The sequence below is a fragment of the Monodelphis domestica genome, chromosome 8, assembly GCF_027887165.1.
Source record: "Monodelphis domestica isolate mMonDom1 chromosome 8, mMonDom1.pri, whole genome shotgun sequence".
Taxonomy (NCBI): Eukaryota; Metazoa; Chordata; class Mammalia; order Didelphimorphia; family Didelphidae; genus Monodelphis; species Monodelphis domestica.
This window is the reverse complement of record NC_077234.1, coordinates 90926728-90948946: the sequence shown is the minus strand read 5'-3', so window position 1 is coordinate 90948946 and position 22219 is coordinate 90926728. Positions and strand designations below refer to the sequence as shown.

General features: G+C 35.6%; 1 protein-coding gene across 3 annotated transcripts in view; it reads left to right on the top strand.

Annotated features, from left to right (window-relative positions):
• BMPR2 (bone morphogenetic protein receptor type 2) overlaps positions 1–22219 on the top strand; it is a 217724-nt gene that overhangs the window by 1996 nt on the left and 193509 nt on the right. The window lies entirely within an intron of this gene.

The following is a 22219-nucleotide window of genomic DNA, read 5'->3' as shown; positions in this document are numbered from 1 at the left end:
CGACGTTTTTTCCCCTTCAGTTTGTGCAAATCTTTGAGTATCTTATCAGTTGCTTGGAGGACAAAATATAAAACTATCTTATATAATCTACTGTTATTTACCTTTAGTTTGTACATGCTTAAAATATTGTCTCAGCTTAAAAATAGGAATAAAAATATTAACAAAAAAGGAAAATTCGACAGTGTTTCCATGTCGTAGTATATTTAGTAGCATGCTTCCTTGTTTTCCACTTTTTAGAAAAGGGCTTGCTTGGAGAAAAAACTGGGTAAATAACACATCAGTATGACTTTTTGCCTTGGACATTTTGATGTTGCCATTTACTCTTAAGACATATGATAAACTTGTTTTAGTATAAAAAATAATTTGAAATTTTGAGTTGAAATGTTTTAAAACTCAGTAGTCAGTGTAATAGAAAATTATTCTGGCTCCTTTTTTATATTCTTTAGGAAACAAAGACTTATTTTAAATTTCTTTGTAAATATGTTAGGTAGTGAAACATTTTTATATGCAAATTCTAATCTACATATTGTAACTGCATATATGATGTATATCTATATATATAAAAATGTAAACTATTTTAAAAGTTAATAGCAGTGATTTTCCTAGAAGGTGAAGTGTATAAAAAGACATCAGTCATATCATGGTGAAGGCTTTACTTGTTAACATTTTTTGCTCCTGCTGTTGTAGTGGAATGTGGAATTATTAAAATTTAGTCATATGATTTTACTTTTTACAAAGTGTTTTACATATATTACCTCATTGGATTTCCTTTACATGCTACATCAGTTGATCCCTATAACAGCCCTGGTTGGTAGTAGGCACTATTATAATCCTTACTTTACAGATGAGGAAACTGAGGCTTCAGAAAGGTTAAGTGACTGAGCCAGGCTGACTTGATTGGAAAGTAACTAATACTAGTAAGGTAAGATTTGAATGCAGGTCCTCCTGATTCCAAGTCCAGGGTCCTGGGCACTGCCTCTCTAATGAAGGCCATTTGTGATATGACCTCCAAAGAGTAGGATAAAACCCTGGACTTAAACATTATTTTCTATCTAATAATAATAAAAAATTCTTGGAATTATGGTTTGGGATTTTTGTTGTGGTTTAAACCACAACAAAATGAATACCTACCACAATACTACCACAATTTGTGGTAGGTATAGTGAATTACAAGGTCTGAGTCTTCTAATTCACAAAAAGCTTTTTTAGTTAAGTCTCTTTAGGTAGTTCACTCTTCCCCAATCTTTTCAAAATGAAGACTCCTTTTTAATGTCAGAATATTTAATGGATATCCAACACACACATACACCTTCCTTCCCCTGACAGGAGTTGTGAAAAATATTTAAGACAAGCCACTATAAATTCAGTAACACTTTTAAATGAATTTGTATTAATTACATATATTTAAAAAGTAGTAACATATTTTGTGAGATGTATTCTGACTACATGTTTATGAATTCATGGGCCCCTTGCAGAAACTTCAAAGACCTTTTGGGCCTACCTTTTTGGGAGTTCTCTAGTATTGTGTTTCAAAGAATTTGGAATCTGATGCAGATATTAGTGAAGAATGGTTGCTAATCTGCTATATCATTTACATAGAATATTTCAAAGAAAGTTACCTTTGCTCGGTCAGTTTTGGGAAGGCACTTGAATGGGAGTTCTTGGCTCCCATGTTATGAGAGGACCTTTTGCCCAGGGTTTGCTTTGGTGGAGTGGTGGGCTATTACTCTTCCTCATAGTTCCACTGATCATAGAAAGGTGCTTCAGAGGTCAGCTATGCCAGCCTCCTCATTTTACAGATTAGGAAAGTGAAGTGATTTGCTTGAAGTGCACTAGAAGTGGGATCTGAACCAAGAGTTCTCTCTATAGCCCCTTCTCTTAGCACTGCCTCCCCATTGCCTCCTCCTTGGAAATCGGTTGTCTTTTCAGTTGAGCCACACTCTCCCACCATGCCTCTCTTCAATAGTGTCTATTAATATTTCTATGAACCATGATCTAGTCAACATGTACTTCAGTTTAAGAACACCTACTTTGATGAGAAAATTGAGACCATTTTATGGGAGAACTTCCATAACCCTTTTACTTTCTCCCAGTTTAAATCACTCTTGACTTCACCTCCTGGCCACCCAACTTTCCACTAGCTAGTTTGCCCTTTTCCTGCCCCCATCACCTTCCAGATTCCTTTTGTGTTGTCATCTGTTACACTGTAGTTCCTCTAGATAGAAATTATCTCATTGATTTGTACATGTTTGTGTTCTCAGCACATAATGAAACATTTAATCTCTCTCTCCCTTCCTTTCTTTCCTCCATCCCTCTAGTTCTTATTCTGCCATTGATCCCTTTCCTTTTGACCTTCCCATTGCTTCAGCATTCATTCATTCATTCTTTTCTTTTTGTGCATCTTCAGCCTCTTTTTCCCCAGTTCCTTCCCAACTACCATTGAACATGCTCAGGTCTCTAGTGCTCCCCCCCCTCCAAAGCTTTCCCCACAGGCCTTCTATCCCATATCTCACTTTCTTCCTTTCCTACCTTCTCAGCTAAACTTATTGAAAAAGATCATGGATAATTTCCACATCACCAAATCAAATGACCATCTTTCAGTTCTCATTTCTGTTTTCTACTGCATATTTCTTTAGGATGCTTTTTTTTTTAACATTTGCTTCAGGGTTACCACAGTTTCTTTTTATAGCTCTTTAACTGTTCTAGCTCTATCTCCTTCATTTTTTTCTTATCTTTTTCCTAATTCTAAATTATTCAAGGTTGTATTTTGGCTGTTAATGGCAGTCATGCCTTCTGAATAGTTTCAAGTGGAGACGGCTTCCAAGTCTTTTATTTCTCTTTTTATTTTTCACCCTGACCTTCCTCTAAACCCCATATCTACACCTCCAGCTGCCCAAGTGTACTGTCACTTGTACCTCAATTCACTATATCTTAAATCAGTCTTATTTTAACTTTCTTCTAATTATTCTTCATTCAGACTATTTTAAAAAATTCTTATCTTTTGGCCTAGCAACAACTTTAAGACAGAAGGGCAAAGGCTAGACAATGGGGTTAAGTGACTTGCCCAGGGTCACATAGCTAGGAAATATCCTAGGCCAGATTTAAGCCTTGGTTCTCCCAGCTCCAAGTCTGGTGCTCTATTCACTGCTACCTCTTATTCAGACTATTTCTTTATGAGTTGTACCACCAGTTTTCCCTTCCACTTATGAAACCTTGATATTATCTCTCATACTTCCTTCTCTCACCTTTCCATATCCAATCAGTTGTCAAGTACTGTCAGTTCTACCTCCTCAATATCACTTTCATCCAGCTCTCTATTCCAACTACTACCACTCTCTGGTAGCTGTCATTACTACCTGCTTACAAAGTTGCAATAACTTCCTATTTCCATTTTCTCCCCTTCAAATTTTATTGCAATACTATCTCCTTTTATTTGACTCCTAGATCTGTATATCCCCTCTTGTATCACCAACTGCTTTTGAACTGAATAGCCTATAGATATTTCAAACACAACAGGAATAAAACAGAACTCTATTTTTCCCTCACTCAAATCCATTCTTAGTTCCCTGCTTCTGTCAGGACACCACTATCTTTCTAGTCATTTTGTTTCAGACTTGGAATCATCTTGGGCTTCTCATTCCTCACTCACTCCACCTGTCAGTTGGCAAGTTTTATTAATGCTTTCTCAACCAACATCTCTAGCATATTTCTTTGCTCACAGTAGTCCATTAGTTATCACCTAGTCTATTGCAATAACCTCCTAGTTAAGTCTCCCTGCATGAGGTCCCTTTCTATTCCTTCCTCAACTTCTGCAAAATACTTTATACTTATTGTACATGCACTCTTACTTCATGTTGTTTACTCTTCAGAATGTAACCTCTTTGTGGGCACAGCAGGGACTACTTAATTTTGTTCTTTGGAGCCTAAGGAACTAGAACCATCTGGCACATAATAGGTGCTTAGTAATTGCTTGTTGATAGTGACTTAATTTTCTTTTACACAGATCTGATGAGCTTAAAAATCTTCAGTGACTTCCTAGTGTCCAAATCTGGTAAAAACTCTTTTGCTTGGCTTTCAAGGCCCTCTGCAATCTGGGGGCCGCTTTACTTTCCCAGACTTATCTCATACTCTTTCCCTATATATATTCTGCTGTAGGTAAACTTCTTCCTTCATCTTTTTCACTTGTTTAATTTTTCTATATCCTTTTAAACCCAATTCAAGTACATTTGATAAATATAAATAAAGTGTGTTTTAGGTGAGGTCTAAGGGAGAATGGTGATAACTGCCTGACGAGAAACAGGGAAAAAAGTCTCCTGGGTGAATGACATTGATCATGAATTATTTTGTGTTAGAATTATTTGTATACCTTTTGTCCCTTTAACTGGACTACTCAATTCTGTCAGGGCAAGGATCTTGACTTACCTTTCCCAGCACCTAGCACAGTGCTTTGTACATAATGGCCACTTAATACTAATTTGTTGAATTAATTTAAAAACCTTGAAATTATAAAACAAATTAGAATTTGTTATTTATATTGTACAAAATCCCTCATTTTAGCAAAAGGATTCAGAGTTTCACTTAATAGCCAGATTCAATAATGAATTTAAAACAATTATGTTTTCTAGATTTTGTTTTTTTACCTCAAGCTTTAGGAACACATCTAAATCAAGATATGACTTCAGATTATTTTTAAAAAGGGTGATAGAGTCATAAATTTGGAATGGATTTCAGAAGTCATCTAGTCCAGGAGTTCTTAACTTTTCTGTGTGTCATGAATCTTTTTGATAATCTGGTAAATCCTTTAAAGTGCTCCTCAGTGTTTGCAGATGCATGAAATAAATACAGATAATTACTAAGGAAACCCATTATATTTAGAGTCATGGAGCCCAGGTTTAAGAGTCCCAGATTTTATTCAACCCTAGTAGGCACTCCCAGTTGAATGACTGGAAGTTTGAAACTAAATGACTTGATTACTTTTTATTTAGTCTTAGGGAGGCTCATGTTTTGGATCTATCAGTTGGGCAGGCACTTCAGGTAGGAGGCATGTTGGGGAGTGATTGTGCCCTTTGAACTGGCACTGGACCAATAAAGAACTGAAAAGTGTAAAGTTTAATTTTGTATTAATGAAAATTGGCATGTGGGTGCTATGGTTTGTGGTGTGGTGGTGGTGGTGGAGGCAGAGTACTGAAGGGAAGGGGGTGAAATGTGGGAAGAATTAGTCTTTTTTTTTTTTACCTAAAACAAGTTATAACCTATAATGAAGTTGATAGTATTTAACAGAGTAAATATCTTTATTTTATAAATTCTAATGTATGTAGTGAAAATTCTTTTATGTTACTTAATTGTTCCACATACTAGTAATGAATAGCTTTGCACATTTATATCACTGTTTCATTTGTGTATTTTCCTCTAGTATAGAAACTCAGAATGTAGGAACCAGATCTTAACTTGTGTTTTTTATTTATCCTCTGCTACTTAGCACAGTGCTAATTGACACATTAGGGAGGAAAGAACCAAGCATTACCAGTATTTCATTTGATCTTTATAACAACCTAGTATTATTATCATCCCTATTTTACAGTTGAAGAAACAGAGGCAGCTAGAGGTTAAACACTTGCCCAGGTTCCTCAACTAGTAAATATCTGAGGCAGGATCCTGAACTCAGGTCTCCTTGACTCCAATTTAGTGCTTTATTCACAATACCACCCATAAATACTTGTTGAATAGCAGTGGAGAAAAAGAGATATATGGGAATGTGTGTGTTTGTGGGAGTTGGGTAGGGGGAATATCGATAATTACTATTCTGGGTTCTATTCTTAATTCAGACATTATAGTAGAAATTACTTTTTTGTCCTGTTTATCTCATCTGTAATGTAAGCAAATTAGTTGTACGGAGAAACAGTGGACTGGGAAGTAAAGAGAGTTCTGGTTTTGTCTTAAAAATATCTGTACAACCTTGGGAAAATCATTTAATTTTTTGGTATGTGTCTTTCTGAAATGAAAATGCTGGATTAGATTATTGTTCTCTGAATGGTATTTAGTTCCCCAGTGTTTCCAAAAATTTGGACAGAAGATCATTGGTTTAGAGCTAGAAGGAATTTTAGAGATGTCATCTAACCCATCATCCTTATTTTATAGAGAAGTAAACTGAGATCCAAACATGTGAGGGGATCTGCTCATATAGGCTGTTAGTGTCAGAGCAGATATTCAAGCCCAGATCCTCTGGACTCAAAATCTAGCTATTTTAACAGAACCATCATGTAGAAGGAAAATGGAAGTTAAGCTTGACTTTTGTGGTCTGAGGCTTTCCTGATGGAATGGAAATAGGTATAAAATAAAGACAAAGGGCATTCAGAGCCATAGCAAGTACTGCAAAGTCTCACTTTTTGTTTTTATGTGTCTTTATGAGTCTATATCTGTCAATGTGTTTGTTTAGAGAAGTAGGTATGTTTGTGTAATTGACCCTTTGTCAACCTTAATTCTACATTGTTTTCATATTCTCTATTTGCTTTCCTGTATTTCAAGCTCCTAACTGGCCAAATTGTTTTGGAGATCACTGGATTAGGTAATCTTTAAGATTTTTTTTTCCAGCTCTGAGATTATATGATTCTATGGTTTTAATATCTCATATTGATATTTTGTAATGTGAAATTGTTGACTGTGTAGGGCCTTTTAAAAATTTTAGTCAGCTATATTTAAGTGCCCATTCTATGATAAACATTTATGTTTTTGTTGATTTTGTTTAAAGTAATTTTTAAAAGTTGCTTTTACAATTCCACATACTTGAATTCAAAAGTAATTTATTAGATTTTTTAAAATTAAAGACATTTTGAAACCCAAGTTGTGTTTTAAAATTTATTTGATTTAAAGCTGTTCTTATAATTTTATGGAATTTTTGTCTCAAAAGAAAAAAGTCTTTACTCATCCATTTAAAAAAAATTTTATCTTATTATTATTGCCTTTTGTTTTTCATCACCTAAGCTTTTTGTGACATCTCTATTGTAAGTATCCTTAATTAATGTAATAGAATTGGTTACTTTAATATTCTTAAAGGTCATGTAACAGGTTATTTTTGGGAAATAATTTTGATCTCTCTTGGCCTCAGTTTCTTTGTCCATAAAATAAGGGCATTGGACTAAGTTACCCCTTAAAATTCCTTATAGTTTTAATAATTTTTGAATAGTTTATGGAGATTTTATAATTTTAGTATCTTCCAGTGCTTATCTGATTACTTTCTCCTAGAATAAATTGTCAAGTATAATGCTTTGTCCCTCTTTTTTCGTTCTTGTGGTTTTCTGTAGTGCTTTGTAAAACTCAAATGTAAGTTAGAAATATTTTTGTAGTATAGACAGTTGATAGCCTTATAGGTAAATGTCTGAAGTGCTGTCTTATAGGTAAAAGTCTGAAGTGCTTTTTAGTAAATTTTAAGAGTTGGCTAATCACAGAGAGTTGATGAATGTGCAAGGTATTGAAGTTCATAATAAATTTTTGCAATAATGTGCTAAAACTCATCCATTTTGTTTTTTCTTTTGTTTGCATTCTTTATTTTTTTATTCCAAATTTTACAAAACCAATCAAAACAAACATTTCCATTTACAAAGCAAAAGAAGATAGCATGCAAATGAAATCACAAATCTTCTATAAGTTTAGCTTACTTTTTTTCACATCTACATAATAAACCCCATCCACAAGTGTCTCAGCCCCTCCCCACATCACAGTATATATATCTTGAGGAAGAAAAACATGTGCATAAAAATAAAGTCATTCATGTTTCATTTTCTGGAGGTAACATTCGCAGTTTATTCTTTCAGCATTTCTTATGACTCAGAAGTATTCCATCACAATCATTTACCACAACTTGTTCATCCATTTATCAATTGATGGGCATCCCCTCAGTTTCTGATTATTTTGGCACCACAAAGAGAGCTGCTCTAAATATTTCTGAACACATGATCTCCTTGGAGAACAGATCCAACAAAAGGATTGTTGGGCCTAAAGGTATTCACAGTTTTGTAACTATGGATGTAATTCTAAATTGCTCTCCAAAATGATCGGATCAATTTACAACCCCCAAAAGTGCCTTAGTGTGCCCATTTTTCCATATCCTCCATCATTTGTCATTTTGCCATTTTAGCCAGTCTGTTGTTTTAGTTTGCATTTTTCCAATTAGTAGTGATCAAGAGAGCACTTTTCATATCTCTATATATGGTTTTAATTTCTTCATCTGTAAACTAACTCTTCATGTGTTTTTGCCATTTAATATTTGACTTTGATTAAACTGTCTCATGGGGTCATTAGCTTCCACTTGCCCAGTTCTGATTTTTATGGTATGATTTTCTTGAGTGTGCTTTTGTACCTCCTTTTTCATTTGGCCAATTCTACTTTGCATAGAGTTCTTTTCCTCTGTGAATTTTGTACCTCTTTTTTCCATAGAGCCAATTCTGCCTTAAAAAGTTATTCTTTTCAGTGCATTTTTGTATATCTTTTTCCATTTGGCCAATTCTGTTTTTTTTTAAAATTATTTTTCTTTTCTTTTTATTAATATTTTTTAAACTTTATTTTATTCCTTACACATAAGTTTTCCAAAGTTATATGATTCATGTTGTCTCCCTCCCTTCTTTCCTCCTCCTCCCAGAGTTGACAAACACCAATTCTGCTTATTAAAAAGTTCTTTTCCTCATTGGATTTTTGTGCCTCTTTTACCAATTGTCCTATTCTTTTTTAAAAAGTATTATAAGATTAAAATTTAATATATGATACTCCAAGTATTATATTTTTATAAGATTTATTAATAATAACAACTTGAAGTAGAGGAAAGTGATAGCCTTAGAAAAGAGCAGTCTGCTCGGACCACAAAAAGCTGGAGGAGAGAGAGAGAGAGAGAAAGAGAGAGAGAGGTTACACACCTTTTATCTATACAAATGTAAGGAGGCAACATGGGAAAAAGGAAAGGGATGCTGAGAGATGTAGTTCAAAGGTATAAAATTCTAATTACATGGTATTAATTTCTTTAATGTGGTAGAGATCAGATGGGTCTGTGTACCTTTCCCTCCATCTTGGGTCAAACCCTCCCCCCCCCCTTTTGGAGGATTACTTAGGACACTGAACCAGAAAGTGATTTTTTTCTCACAACTGGTTTGTGTGAGAGGTGGAACTTGAAACCAGGCCTTCCTGACTAAAGTTGGCTCTCTCTATTACATTGTGTCTTTTTTCTTACCAGAGCTAAATAATAGGTAATGAAGAGAGAGAACTCCCCCTCTTCAAATAAAAAGTATATGGAAAGATATAAATAAGAACTGAAAAATTCATCATATATGATTGTACCACCACTTCTAGAATCCTCTGTCCCTTCATACTCTATTTCTGAAGTGAGAAATAGATACCATGTTTCTTCAAATTTTAGAAGATACACTGCAACACTTAGTTTTTTTCTGATTAATCTGTAGCACAGAAACATAAAGAGCACCATTTTTCTACACATTCTTTAACATAAGGAAAACTGCCTCTTTGTATTGCCTTAAATACTTACTTGCCCAGGCAAGATTTTCCTCAATCAGCCCTTTCTCTTTACCTCAGTCACTAATTTCTGTATTTCTCAAACTGAAAGAAGACACATATCTCACATACAAGAAGTTCATGAAGGACATAAAGTGAAAAATGTAATGCTTTGATCTGTAATCAGACACCAACATTTCCTTCTTTGGCTACTGATAGCATTTTTTGTCATGAGTACTTTGAGGTTACCTTGTTACCTTGTTTATTGCCATGCAAAACACACTTCCATATTGGTCATTGTTGTAAGAGTACACTCATACATAACCAAAACCCCCAAATAAAACCATAAGTTACATTTGTATGAAAGACTCCAACAGTTCTTTTTCTGGAGGTGGATAGCTTTCTCTATCATAAGTCTTTCAGGATTGTCCCAGATCAGTGCATTGCTGACAGCCAAGTTTACACAGATAATTATCAATCAATATTGCTGTTATTGTGTACAATGTTCTCCCAGTTCTGCTTATTTTGCTCTTCATCAGTTCCTACAGATCTTTCCAGCTTTTTCTGAAATAATATTCCATTTCTTGCAGCACAATAGCATTTCATCACCAACATGTATCACAATTTGTTCAGCCATTGCCCAATTGATTGACATCCTCTCAATTTCCAATTCTTTGCCACCCCAAAAAGGGCAGCGATAAATATTTTTGTTCAAGTAGATCCTTTCTCCTTTTTTATTGTTTTTTGGGGGTATAGACCCAGTAATGATATTACTGGATCAAAGGGTATACACAATTTTATAGCCCTTTGGGTATAGTTCCAAATTACCCTCCAGAATGGTTGAATCAGTTAACAACTCCACCAAAAATGCACAAGTATCCCAATTTTGTCACATTCCACAACATTTACCACTTTCCTTTACTGTCACATTGACCAATCTGGTAGGTCTGAGGTGGTACTTTAGCAATGAGAAATCCATCTTTTTTTTTTTTTAAATATATTTTATTTGATCATTTCCAAGCATTATTCGTTAAAGACATAGATCATTTTCTTTTCCTCCCCCCCACCCCCCATAGCCGACGCGTAAGTCCACTGGACATTAGATGTTTTCTTGATTTGAACCCATTGCTTTGTTGATAGTATTTGCATTAGAGTGTTCATTTAAAGTCTATCCTCTGTCATGTCCCCTCAACCTCTGTATTCAGGCAGTTGCTTTTTCTCGGTGTTTCCACTCCCATAGTTTATCCTTTGCTTATGAATGGTGTTTTTTTCCTCCTGGATCCCTGAAAGTTGTTCAGGGACATTACACCGCCCCTAATGGAGAAGTCCATTACGTTCTATTATACCTCAGTGTATTAGTCTCTGTGTACAATGTTCTCCTGGTTCTGCTCCTCTCGCTCTGCATCACTTCCTGGAGGTTGTTCCAGTCTCCATGGAACTTCTCCACTTTATTATTCCTTTGAGCACAATAGTATTCCATCACCAACATATACCACAGTTTGTTCAGCCATTCCCCAATTGATGGGCATCCCCTCGTTTTCCAGTTTTGGGCCACCACAAAGAGCGCAGCTATGAATATTTTTGTACAAGTCTTTGTGTCCATTATCTCTTTGGGGTACAGACCCAGCAGTGCTATGGCTGGGTCAAAGGGTAGATATTCTTTTGTCGCCCTTTGGGCATAGTTCCAAATTGCCCTCCAGAATGGTTGGATCAGTTCACAACTCCACCAGCAATGAATTAATGTCCCTACTTTGCCACATCCCCTCCAGCATTCATTACTTTCCTTTGCTGTTATGTTAGCCAATCTGCTAGGTGTGAGGTGATACCTCAGAGTTGTTTTGATTTGCATCTCTCTGATTATAAGAGATGTAGAACACTTCTTCATGTGCTTGTTAATAGTTTTGATTTCTTTATCTGAGAACTGCCTATCCATTTCCCTTGCCCATTTATCAATTGGAGAATGGCTTGATTTTTTGTACAATTGATTTAGCTCATTATAAATATGAGTAATTAAACCTTTGTCAGAGGTTTCTATGAAGATTTTTTCCCAATTTGTTGTTTCCCTTCTGATTTTAGTTATATTGGTTTTGTTTGTACAAAAGCTTTTTAGTTTGATGTAGTCAAAATTATTTATTTTAGATTTTGTGATTCTTTCTATATCTTGCTTGGTTTTAAAGCCTTTCCCCTCCCAAAGGTCTGACATGTATACTATTCTGTGTTTACCCAATTTACTTATGATTTCCTTCTTTATGTTTAAGTCACTTACCCATTTTGAATTTATCTTGGTGTAGGGTGTGAGGTGTTGATCTATTCCTAGTCTCTCCCACACTGTCTTCCAATTTTCCCAGCAGTTTTTATCGAATAGTGGATTTTTGTCCCAAAAGCTGGGATCTTTGGGTTTATCGTATACTGTCTTGCTGAGGTCGCTTTCCCCCAGTCTATTCCACTGATCTTCCTTTCTGTTTCTTAGCCAATACCAAATTGTTTTGATGACTGCTGCTTTGTAATATAGTTTTAGGTCAGGGACTGCAAGGCCCCCATCATATGTGTTTTTTTTCATTATTTCCCTGGATATCCTTGATCTTTTGTTCTTCCAAATGAACTTTGTTATGGTTTTTTCTAAATCAGTGAAGAAGTATTTTGGTAGTTCAATGGGTATGGCACTAAATAGATAAATAAGTTTGGGTAGGATGGTCATTTTTATTATATTGGCTCGTCCTATCCATGAGCAGTTAATGTTTTTCCAATTGTTCAAGTCTAGTTTTAGTTGTGTGGCGAGTGTTTTGTAGTTGTGTTCATATAGTTCCTGTGTTTGTCTTGGGAGATAGATTCCTAGGTATTTTATTTTGTCTAAGGTGATTTTGAATGGGATTTCTCTTTCTAGTTCTTGCTGCTGAGCTGTGTTGGAGATATATAGAAAAGCTGATGATTTATGTGGGTTTATTTTGTATCCTGCAACTTTGCTAAAGTTGTTGATTATTTCAATTAGCTTTTTGGTTGAATCTCTAGGATTCTTTAAGTAGACCATCATATCATCCGCAAAGAGTGATAACTTGGTCTCCTCCTTGCCTATTCTGATGCCTTCAATTTCTTTATCTTCTCTAATTGCTACTGCTAGTGTTTCTAGTACAATGTCAAATAGTAGAGGTGATAATGGGCATCCTTGTTTCACTCCTGATCTTATTGGGAATGCATCTAGTTTATCCCCATTGCAGATGATATTAGCTGTTGGTTTTAGATATATACTGTTTATTATTTTTAGGAATGACCCTTCTATTCCTATGCTTTCTAGTGTTTTTAATAGGAATGGGTGTTGTATTTTATCAAAGGCTTTTTCTGCATCTATTGAGATAATCATGTGGTTCTTGCTAGTTTGCTTGTTGATGTGGTCAATTATGTGGATGGTTTTCCTAATGTTGAACCAGCCCTGCATCCCTGGTATGAATCCTACTTGATCATGGTGAATGATCCTTCTGATCACTTGCTGGAGTCTTTTTGCTAGTATCCTATTTAAAATTTTTGCATCTATATTCATTAGGGAGATTGGCCTATAGTTTTCTTTCTCTGTTTTTGACCTGCCTGGTTTTGGAATCAGTACCATGTTTGTGTCGTAAAAGGAGTTTGGTAGAACTCCCTCTTTGCTTATTATGTCAAATAGTTTGTATAGTATTGGGGTTAACTGTTCTCTGAATGTTTGATAGAATTCACAGGTGAATCCATCAGGCCCTGGGGATTTTTTCTTAGGAAGTTCTTTGATGGCTTGATGGATTTCAATTTCTGATATGGGATTATTTAAGAATTCTATTTCCTCTTCTGTTAGTCTAGGCAGTTTGTATTTTTGTATATATTCATCCATTTCTCCTAAATTGGTGTATTTATTGCCATATAATTGGGCAAAGTAATTTCTAATGATTGCCTTAATTTCCTCCTCATTGGAGGTGCTGTCCCCCTTTTCATCTTTAATGCTGTGAATTTGCTTTTCTTCCTTCCTTTTTTTAATTAGATTGACCAGTACTTTGTCTATTTTATTTGTTTTTTCAAAGTACCAGCTTCTTGTCTTATTTATTAAATCAATAGTTCTATCACTTTCGATTTTATTAATTTCTCCCTTAATTTTTAGGATTTCTAATTTGGTTTTCTGCTGGGGGTTTTTAATTTGATCGCTTTCGAGTTTTTTCAATTGCATTTCCAATTGATTGATCTCTGCTCTCCCTTGTTTGTTAATATGAGCTTTCAGGGATATGAATTTGCCTCTGATTACCGCTTTGGCTGCATCCCAAAAGGTTTGAAAGGATGTTTCGCCATTGTCATTTTCCTTGATGAAATTATTAATTGTTTCTATGATTTCTTCTTTAGCTAAACGGTTTTGGAGTATCATATTGTTTAATTTCCAATTGGTTTTAGATTTGGTTTCCCATGTACCATTACTAATCATTATTTTTATTGCCTTGTGATCTGAGAAGGCTGCATTCATTATTTCTGCTTTTTTGCATTTGTGTGCTATGTTTCTGTGACCTAATGTATGGTCAATTTTTGTGAATGTGCCATGTGGTGCTGAGAAGAAGGTGTATTCCTTTTTATCCCTATTTATTTTTCTCCATATGTCTATTAATTCTAATTTTTCTAAGATTTCATTCACTTCTTTTACCTCTTTCTTATTTATTTTTTGATTTGATTTATCTAAATTTGATAATGGTTGGTTTAAGTCTCCCACTAGTATGGTTTTATTGTCTATTTCTTCCTTCAATTCTCCTAGTTTCTCCATTAGAAATTTGGGTGCTATATTATTTGGTGCATACATGTTGATTAATGATATTTCCTCATTGTCTAGAGTCCCTTTTAACAAAATATAATTACCTTCCCTATCCCTTTTGATCAGGTCTATTTTTGCATTGGCTTTATCAGATATCATGATTACCACTCCTGCCTTCTTTCTATCAGTTGAGGCCCAGAAGGTCTTACTCCATCCTTTAATTCTGACCTTGTGGGTGTCAACCCGCCTCATGTGTGTTTCTTGAAGACAACATATGGTAGGGTTTTGGATTCTAATCCATTCTGCTATTCGTCTACGTTTTATGGGTGAGTTCATCCCATTCACGTTCAAAGTTATGATTGTCATTTGTGGACTCCCTGGCATTTTGATTGCCTTCCCTAATTCTAACCTTTTCTTCTTCGGCTCTACCTTTTAGTCCAGTGATTTACTTTGAATCAGTCCCCCTTGTCCCCTCCCTTGATGTTTCCCTTTTTAGTCCCTCCCTTTTTGTTCCCTCCCCCTCCCCCCTCTCTTTCCCTCCCTTTTTGTTCTCCCTCTCCCCCTCCCCCCCTTGGTTTTCCCTTCTCCTTACCCTTGTTGGGTAAGATAGAATTCAAGATCCCAATGGATCTGGATGTTTTTCCCTCTCAGAGTTGATTTCCCTGAGATTGAGGTTTAAGTAAACCCCCCCCCCCTCTTCCTCTCCTTATAGGAGTTTTCTTCCCCTCCCCTTCCCCTGTGAATCTTTGTGTGAGAACCATTATTCTATTTGGTCTTTCTTTACCCCCTATTTATACATTACATTTTCCCCACATATTAGTATACATAGGTTGATATAAATGTAGTCCTTATAGAAGAGAGTTTGAGTAAAAGAAGATAACATTTTTCCCCTTTCCTTAATATTTACCTTTTCAGGTATTCCTTGCTCTTTGATTTTCGGTATCAAACTTTCCACAGAGCTCTGGTCTTTTCTTTGCAAAAAGTTGGAAGTCTTCTATTTTGTTGAATGCCCATACTTTCCCTTGGAAGTATATAGTCAGTTTTGCTGGGTAGCTGATTCTTGGTTGGAGACCCAGCTCTCTTGCCTTTCTGAAGATCATGTTCCATGCCTTACGATCATTCAGCGTAGAACTTGCAAGGTCTTGTGTGACCCTGATTGGCATTCCTTTATATCTAAATTGTCTTTTTCTGGCTTCCTGTAGGATTTTTTCTTTTGTTTGATAGCTTTGGAATTTGGCAATTACATTCCTGGGAGTTGTCTTTTGGGGGTTTAGTGTAGAAGGTGTTCTGTGAGCTCTGTCAGTGGATGTATTGCCCCCTTGTTCTAGAATCTCTGGGCAATTTTCTTTGATTATATCTTGTATCACCATGTCCAGTTTGGTGTTTATTTCTGGCTTTTCTGGGAGTCCAATTATTCTTAAATTTTCTCTTCTCCCCCTGTTTTCCAGATCTATCACCTTGTCGGTGAGATATTTTATGTTCTCTTCTAATTTCTTGGTGTTTTGGCTTTGCTTTATTAGTTCTTGCTTTAAAGCCTGGTTTTCTTTTACAGTTTGGTCAAACTGGTTTTGTAGATGCGTGAATTTCTTTTGCATCATTTCCCACTTTTCCTCCCAGAGGGCTTCCATCTTTTTGGTCCTTTCTGATTCAAATTCTTCATGGGTTTGTGGAGAGTTTCTATTTCCTTTGGAAGATTTTGGAGAATTTTCTTGTATATCTTCTTCTATCTGCTCTGTATTTTGTATTTTGGCTCCATAGAATGTGTCCAGAGTCGCCCCTTTCTTCTTATTTTTCTTGGTATTTTGGGGCTTCTGTGCTTCTGTGGAGTTTGTCATCTCTGAACGTGGAGGATTGGCTTTTCTTGTCTTTGTCTGGTGGTCAGAGGCTTTAGTCCTGGGCAGATGTTGGTTCTATGAGCGTTCCCTGGGTTAAACTGAATATGCCTCACTGGAACTGGAATGGAAGGGTCGGACCACGAGGCCACACTCTCCCCCTGGCTCGATTTCCGGAAGTTGCCTTCAGAATCCCTGGCCGTGAGGCTGTTCCGTCGGCCTGCGGGGGGATGGGCTGCCGCTTCCCCAAGCTCCGAGAGCACAGACTTTCACTGAGACTTGGATAGCAGGATCCAGCCCGTGAGGCTGTCTTGCCCGCCCTGAGGGTTGCTGTTGTTTTGACCAGCTCTCTGCAGCGGAGGCCCCAGGCAGTAACTTTCACCCGGACCGACCGCTCTTTGACCCACCGGCTCTTTGCAGCGGAAGCCCCAGGCAGTAACTTTCACCCGGACTGGGACTTGGGTAGAAGACCCTGAGGGTTGTTGTTCCTCAGACCCTGCTCTCTGAGCCCTGCGCGGCTGCGGCTTCCGGGAGCCTTGGACTCTGCGCTCCTACCCCTGACGTCCGAGGGATCTCGGGTTCTGGCTTTTGAGGGGAGCCGTACCTTTTGAACCGGGTCCAGGTCCAGGAGGAGGGTTCCCAGGGTCTGTGCTGTTGATCGTTTTGAATTTCGGCGCCTTAGGAGCTTCTAGTTTGAGATCGGTCGGGAAGGGTTTTCCGGAGATCTGAACTTCAGCTTTCTCTAAGCCGCCATCTTAACCGGAAGTCGAGATGTACGAGAAATCCATCTTTTAAAAAACAGTCAGAAGTAGGTTTCAGCCTAGTCACTGACCACATTATCACTTTCATATCATCTAAACCCAAATTAGTGAGGTTTTACTGTATTGTCATGAATTCAGGGAATATGTATTTCCTTGTTTTTTTTTTTTGTTATATTTTACTTCTAGGAAAAGACTGGGTAATTTATTAAATTTTAAAGTAAAATCTAGTTATCTAAATTTGTTATTGTTATTTATTGATACTTTGCTTATATTGATTTGATTTTTTCCTTTTCTGAAAAGCTAACAATAAAAGGTTACTTTTTACTCTTTTATTAATATATACACTGTTGAAAGAAAAGATTCTGATTCAGAAATTTTTATCAGCAGATTCCTTTCTAAGAAGAAAAGCTGATTTTATTATTATAGTATATGTACAGTAATTTGATTTATTGTTATATTGTTTTAATTATTGTTGGGGTATTTGTCAGTGAGTTCTTTTGTGCACCTACAGATATGGTTTGTCTGGGCTTTGTTATGCATATAGTGTGTAATCTTTGTCAAAATTTGATTTCTTTAGCTTATCTTCTCCCACACTTCTGTTAATAGCTAATTAAGTTAGGCCATCTTGAATATTTTTTTTCTTCCTGGAAAAAAATCTAATAACTTAAAAGTCTTGTTATGACTTCATGGTATGACCTTTACATACTCTACTTTAGTGCTGAATATGGAATAGTATCAATTCATGTTGGACCCTTATATTCTTAAGAAAATTTTATCTTCAGAATGAGGCAAATATTGGAGGCTCCCATGAGTCTCTGGGTGGGACCTTAATGTTCCATCTTATTTGTGATCTGAATTCTGAAGCCTACTCTCAGAGCAGAGATGTTTGCAGACTCTCCTATCTGCCTGTGGAAAATAGTTGGACACACAGTTTTATTTTTACATGTATCATTGTTCAAAACCTATTTCCATAACATTAATATTTGCAATAGGGTGATCATTCAAAGTCAACATCCCCAATCATATACGCATTGAACCATGTGATCAATCATATATTTTTCTTTTGCCTTTCTGTTCCCACAGTTCTTTCTCTGGATGTGGATAGCGTTCTTTCTCATAAGTCCCTCAGAATTGTCCTGGATCATTGCATTGCTTCTAGTAAAGAAGTCCATTATATTCGATTGCACCACAGTGTATCAGTCTCTGTGTACATTGTTCTCCTGGTTCTGCTCCTCTCGCTCAGCATCACTTCCTGTAGGTCTTTCCAGTTCACATGGAATTCCTCCAATTCATTATTCCTTTTTTAGCACAATAATATTCCATCACCAACATATACCACACTTTGTTCAGCCATTCCCCAGTCAAAGGGCATCCCCTCATTTTCCAGGTTTTTGCCACCACTGAGAATGAGGCTATGAATATTCTTGTACATGTCTTTTTCCTTATTATCTCTTTGGGGTACAAACCCAGCACTGGTGTGACTGGATCAAAGGGCAGACAGTCTTTTAAAGCCCTTTGGGCATAGTTCCAAATTGCCTTCCAGAATGGTTGGGTCAATTCACAACTCCACTAGCAATGCATTAGTGACCCAATTTTGCCACATCCCCTCCAGCATTTATTATTTTTCTTTATTGTCATATTGGCCAATTTGCTTGGTATGAAGTGGTTTTGATTTGCATTTCTCTAATTATGTGATATTTAGAACAGTTTTTCATGTGTTTATTGATAGTTTTGATTTCTTTATCTGAAAATTGCCTATTCATATCCCTTGCCCATTTATCAATTGGGCAGAAATATCAATTTTTTGTACAATTGACTTAGCTGGACACTTATAGTTAAAACAAAATAATAGTGGTTCAGTTATACCAAGAGTTTTAAAGATAAGTGTTCTAGGATTTAATTCAGAGAGAGAACAATATAATTTGATGAAATTGAGGAGAACTTTAGCAAGATACTGAGACTGAGTTGGAAGTGCAAGGAAAGTTAGATTTTAGATTAGGCATCATTGACACTTACCAAAGCACGGATGTTGCAGTGTATACAACATATTTTGGTCTATGGTAGGTAGACCAGTGATGATTTTATGTAGAGAAATAATGAGACAATGTTATAGTGGAGGTTGGTAAAACCTCTGTGAATTAAGGTATTTGTACTGGGGGAATGGAATATGCCAAACAGTATTCTAAGAAGATTATTTTATAGAAATTACATAGAATGGAATAGAGGAAAGAATGACTAAAGTGAAGGAGACCATAATATAGATATATGTTGATGAAGACTATAATGGGGAATGAGTGTCATGTACAAGAAACCTAATTAAGAAAGAAATCATATCAGTTCACAGTTCTACCAACAGTGCATCAGTGTCCCAGTTTTCCCACATCCCCTCCAACATTGATCATTTTCCTTTTTGGGCATATTAGCTAATCTGATAGATGTGAGATGGTAACTCAATTGTTTTAATTAGCATTTCTCTAATCAGTAGTGATTTGGAGCATTTTTTAAATATTACTATAGATAATTTAAATTTCTTTATTTGAGACCATCCTGTTTATAAACTTTTGATCATTTATCATTTGGAGAATCTTTTGTATTCTTATAAATTTGTCTCCGTTCTCTGTATATTTGAGGAATGAGGTCTTTGCCAAAGATACTTGCCATAAATTTTCCCCCCAATCTATTGTTTATCTTTTGATTTTGTTTGTAGAGAAGCTTTTTAATGTAATCAAAATTATCTATTTAATTTAAAAAATATTCTCTATATCTTGTTTTGGCAAAAATTCTTTTAGTCATAAATCTGACTGGTAAACTTTTCCTTGTTCCCCTAATTTGTTTATGATATCAGACCAAGCATCCATTTTGACTTTATCTTGGTATATGGCATGAAGTATTGATCTATGCCTAGTTTCTATCAATATTGTTTTCCAGTTTTCCCAGCAGGTTTTCTGTGATTTCTTCTTTCACTAGCTTGAATTTTTGGGATTATTGAACACTAGGTTAGTATGGTCATGCTATGATTAAAATTGAGAGTCTGGACATAGATTTAATGATTATGTTTAATGATAAAGGAGTAGGGGAAAAGGATGATAGAGAGAGAATGGAGGTAGATTACTTAGAGAAGTTTCATCCAAATCTAGCTTCTCCATTTAACTTGCTGTTCCGTAGCAGCCATGTTCCCCTCTCATCCCCCAGTCAGCAACAACACAGAAGTTGAGAGGCTGAAATCCAACTTTCCTCAGTTTATCAAATTTTTTTCTGCTCCCACTGACTCTCCCTTTCTCCTTTGCTCAGGGGCCATCCAGCCTGCCTCCTGCTTTATTGTCTTTTACCACTACTACTGGCTTTTCCTGCTGATTATAGGAGGCACCAGAGTCTGGGCTCTATCTTCATGATCAAAGCCCCTTCAATAATTTCCTTCACACAGTCATTAACTACTGTGTGTTGATTTCCTAAGCAATTCTATTGACCCACTACTCTTTCTTAGCCAGTGCCAGATTGTTTTGATGATTGCTGCTTTATATGTTCCCCTTGATATATACTGCTTTGATGATATTCTGCTAGGCCTCCTTTAAGGAAGAAATCATAGATCAGTGTAATATGTATAGAAAGAAAAGGAGGAGCTAAAACTTAAATATATCTATGAAAAAATCTAGATGCAATCCAGAAAATAACTCCTAAAATTTATGTAAACTAATGCCATTTTGCAAAGTGCAGAATACCAGAACATGGATTGGAAATTTCATTAGCTTGCGTTGGACCAAAGGAGCCATTACTTTAGCTAAATGAGAGTAATTTACGAATTTGGTGACATTCTTTGTATTGACTGTAAGAAGGAGAAGTAATTATTGTTGTTTGAGGTGATTTGAATCTGTGGGAAACATATTTTGGATTCACAAAAAAAAAAACAATTTCTGAAAGTTTGAAATTTCTGGAAGAGGCTAAGATCTATCAGGATTCAGATCTGGAAATATGTGATCAGGATTTTCCTAGCTTAATTTTTTTTAAAATTCTGAACTTAAATACCAGATAAAATTAGTATTTCCACATACTAAACAACAGATAAAGAAAATTGTATGTAAAATTGTAAATCTGTATTGTGAATAGTATGCCATTTCTTTCAGGTATGTAATTACTTCCACATGTAACTTTCAAAGCTTTTCTCGTCTGAGTTTCCTTTTGACCCCTTTGTTTGCTTTAAAATTTTTTTTCATTTTTTTTTCAATTTTCAAAACATGCTTTTCTTTTTTTTTTTAATAGCAGACCTCTCCTTAGCTTCTCTCTCCCACTCATATCTCCTTCTTTAATGAAAAGAAAATCCTTTGTAACAAATATGCAAAGTTATTCAAAACAATTTTATTATTGACTGTTTTAAAAATGTATTGGCTCATCCCCAACCTCTGTTAGGAGAGGGTGGGTGTCAGAGTGCATCTTTAGTCTTCTGGCATTTTGGTTGATCAATTGATTAGATTTCTCACATTTTTCTTAGTTGATTTTCTTCATAGTGTTGTTTTGTTGTATATAATATTCTTGTATTTTTCTCCTGTTACTGCATCTGTTTGTATGAGCCTCAAAAGGTTTTATTAAAAGCTTTAAAAGATGTAGCATTTTTATTTTATGTGTTCAAAGTAAACTACCAAGTAGAATTGCTAAAATTCTTCTTATTTCATTAGGTAGGCCCTAAAGGCCCAATAGAATGTTATTTGCCTACACTTGGACTTTAGAAATTCTGGGTAAGAAACTATTTTCATACCTGTTGTAAGTCATTCACACATTAAAAATAAAACTAAAAGAAACTTCCCTGGAGCAACACCACCTCATGATACCCTTTGCAAATATGTTTGTGTAGGATGTAGGATGTATGATGTATGTACATACAAATATGTATGTAGGAGTAGGTTGAAAGGACATCCCATTAAAAAGATATGATATAACCAAGTAAAGACAAAACAGAGAAAGAAAGCTATAGACCATTATTCTTAATGAATATTGATGTAAAAGTTTAAAATAAAATATTATCAAAGAGCTTATAGTATCATATCAAAAAGATGATACATTATGACCAGGCTAGATTTATATCAGGAATGCAGGGTTGGTTCAAGAAAACCATAAACATAACAGGTTATATTAATAATAAAGTAATAAAAATCATATTATTACATCAGTAGAGACAGAAAAAAATTCTGACAATATAACTTAAAAATGTTAAAAACAACATAGGAATGAATATACTTTTTCCTTAATATGGTTAAAACTATTTAAAACAAAGAGTTAATGTGATGTGTACTAACCTAAAGGCCTTTCTGATAAGATTAGTGGTAAAAAAAAATTCTTTCTCACCACTATTATTTGCTATAGTGATAGAAAGGCTAATAATAGCA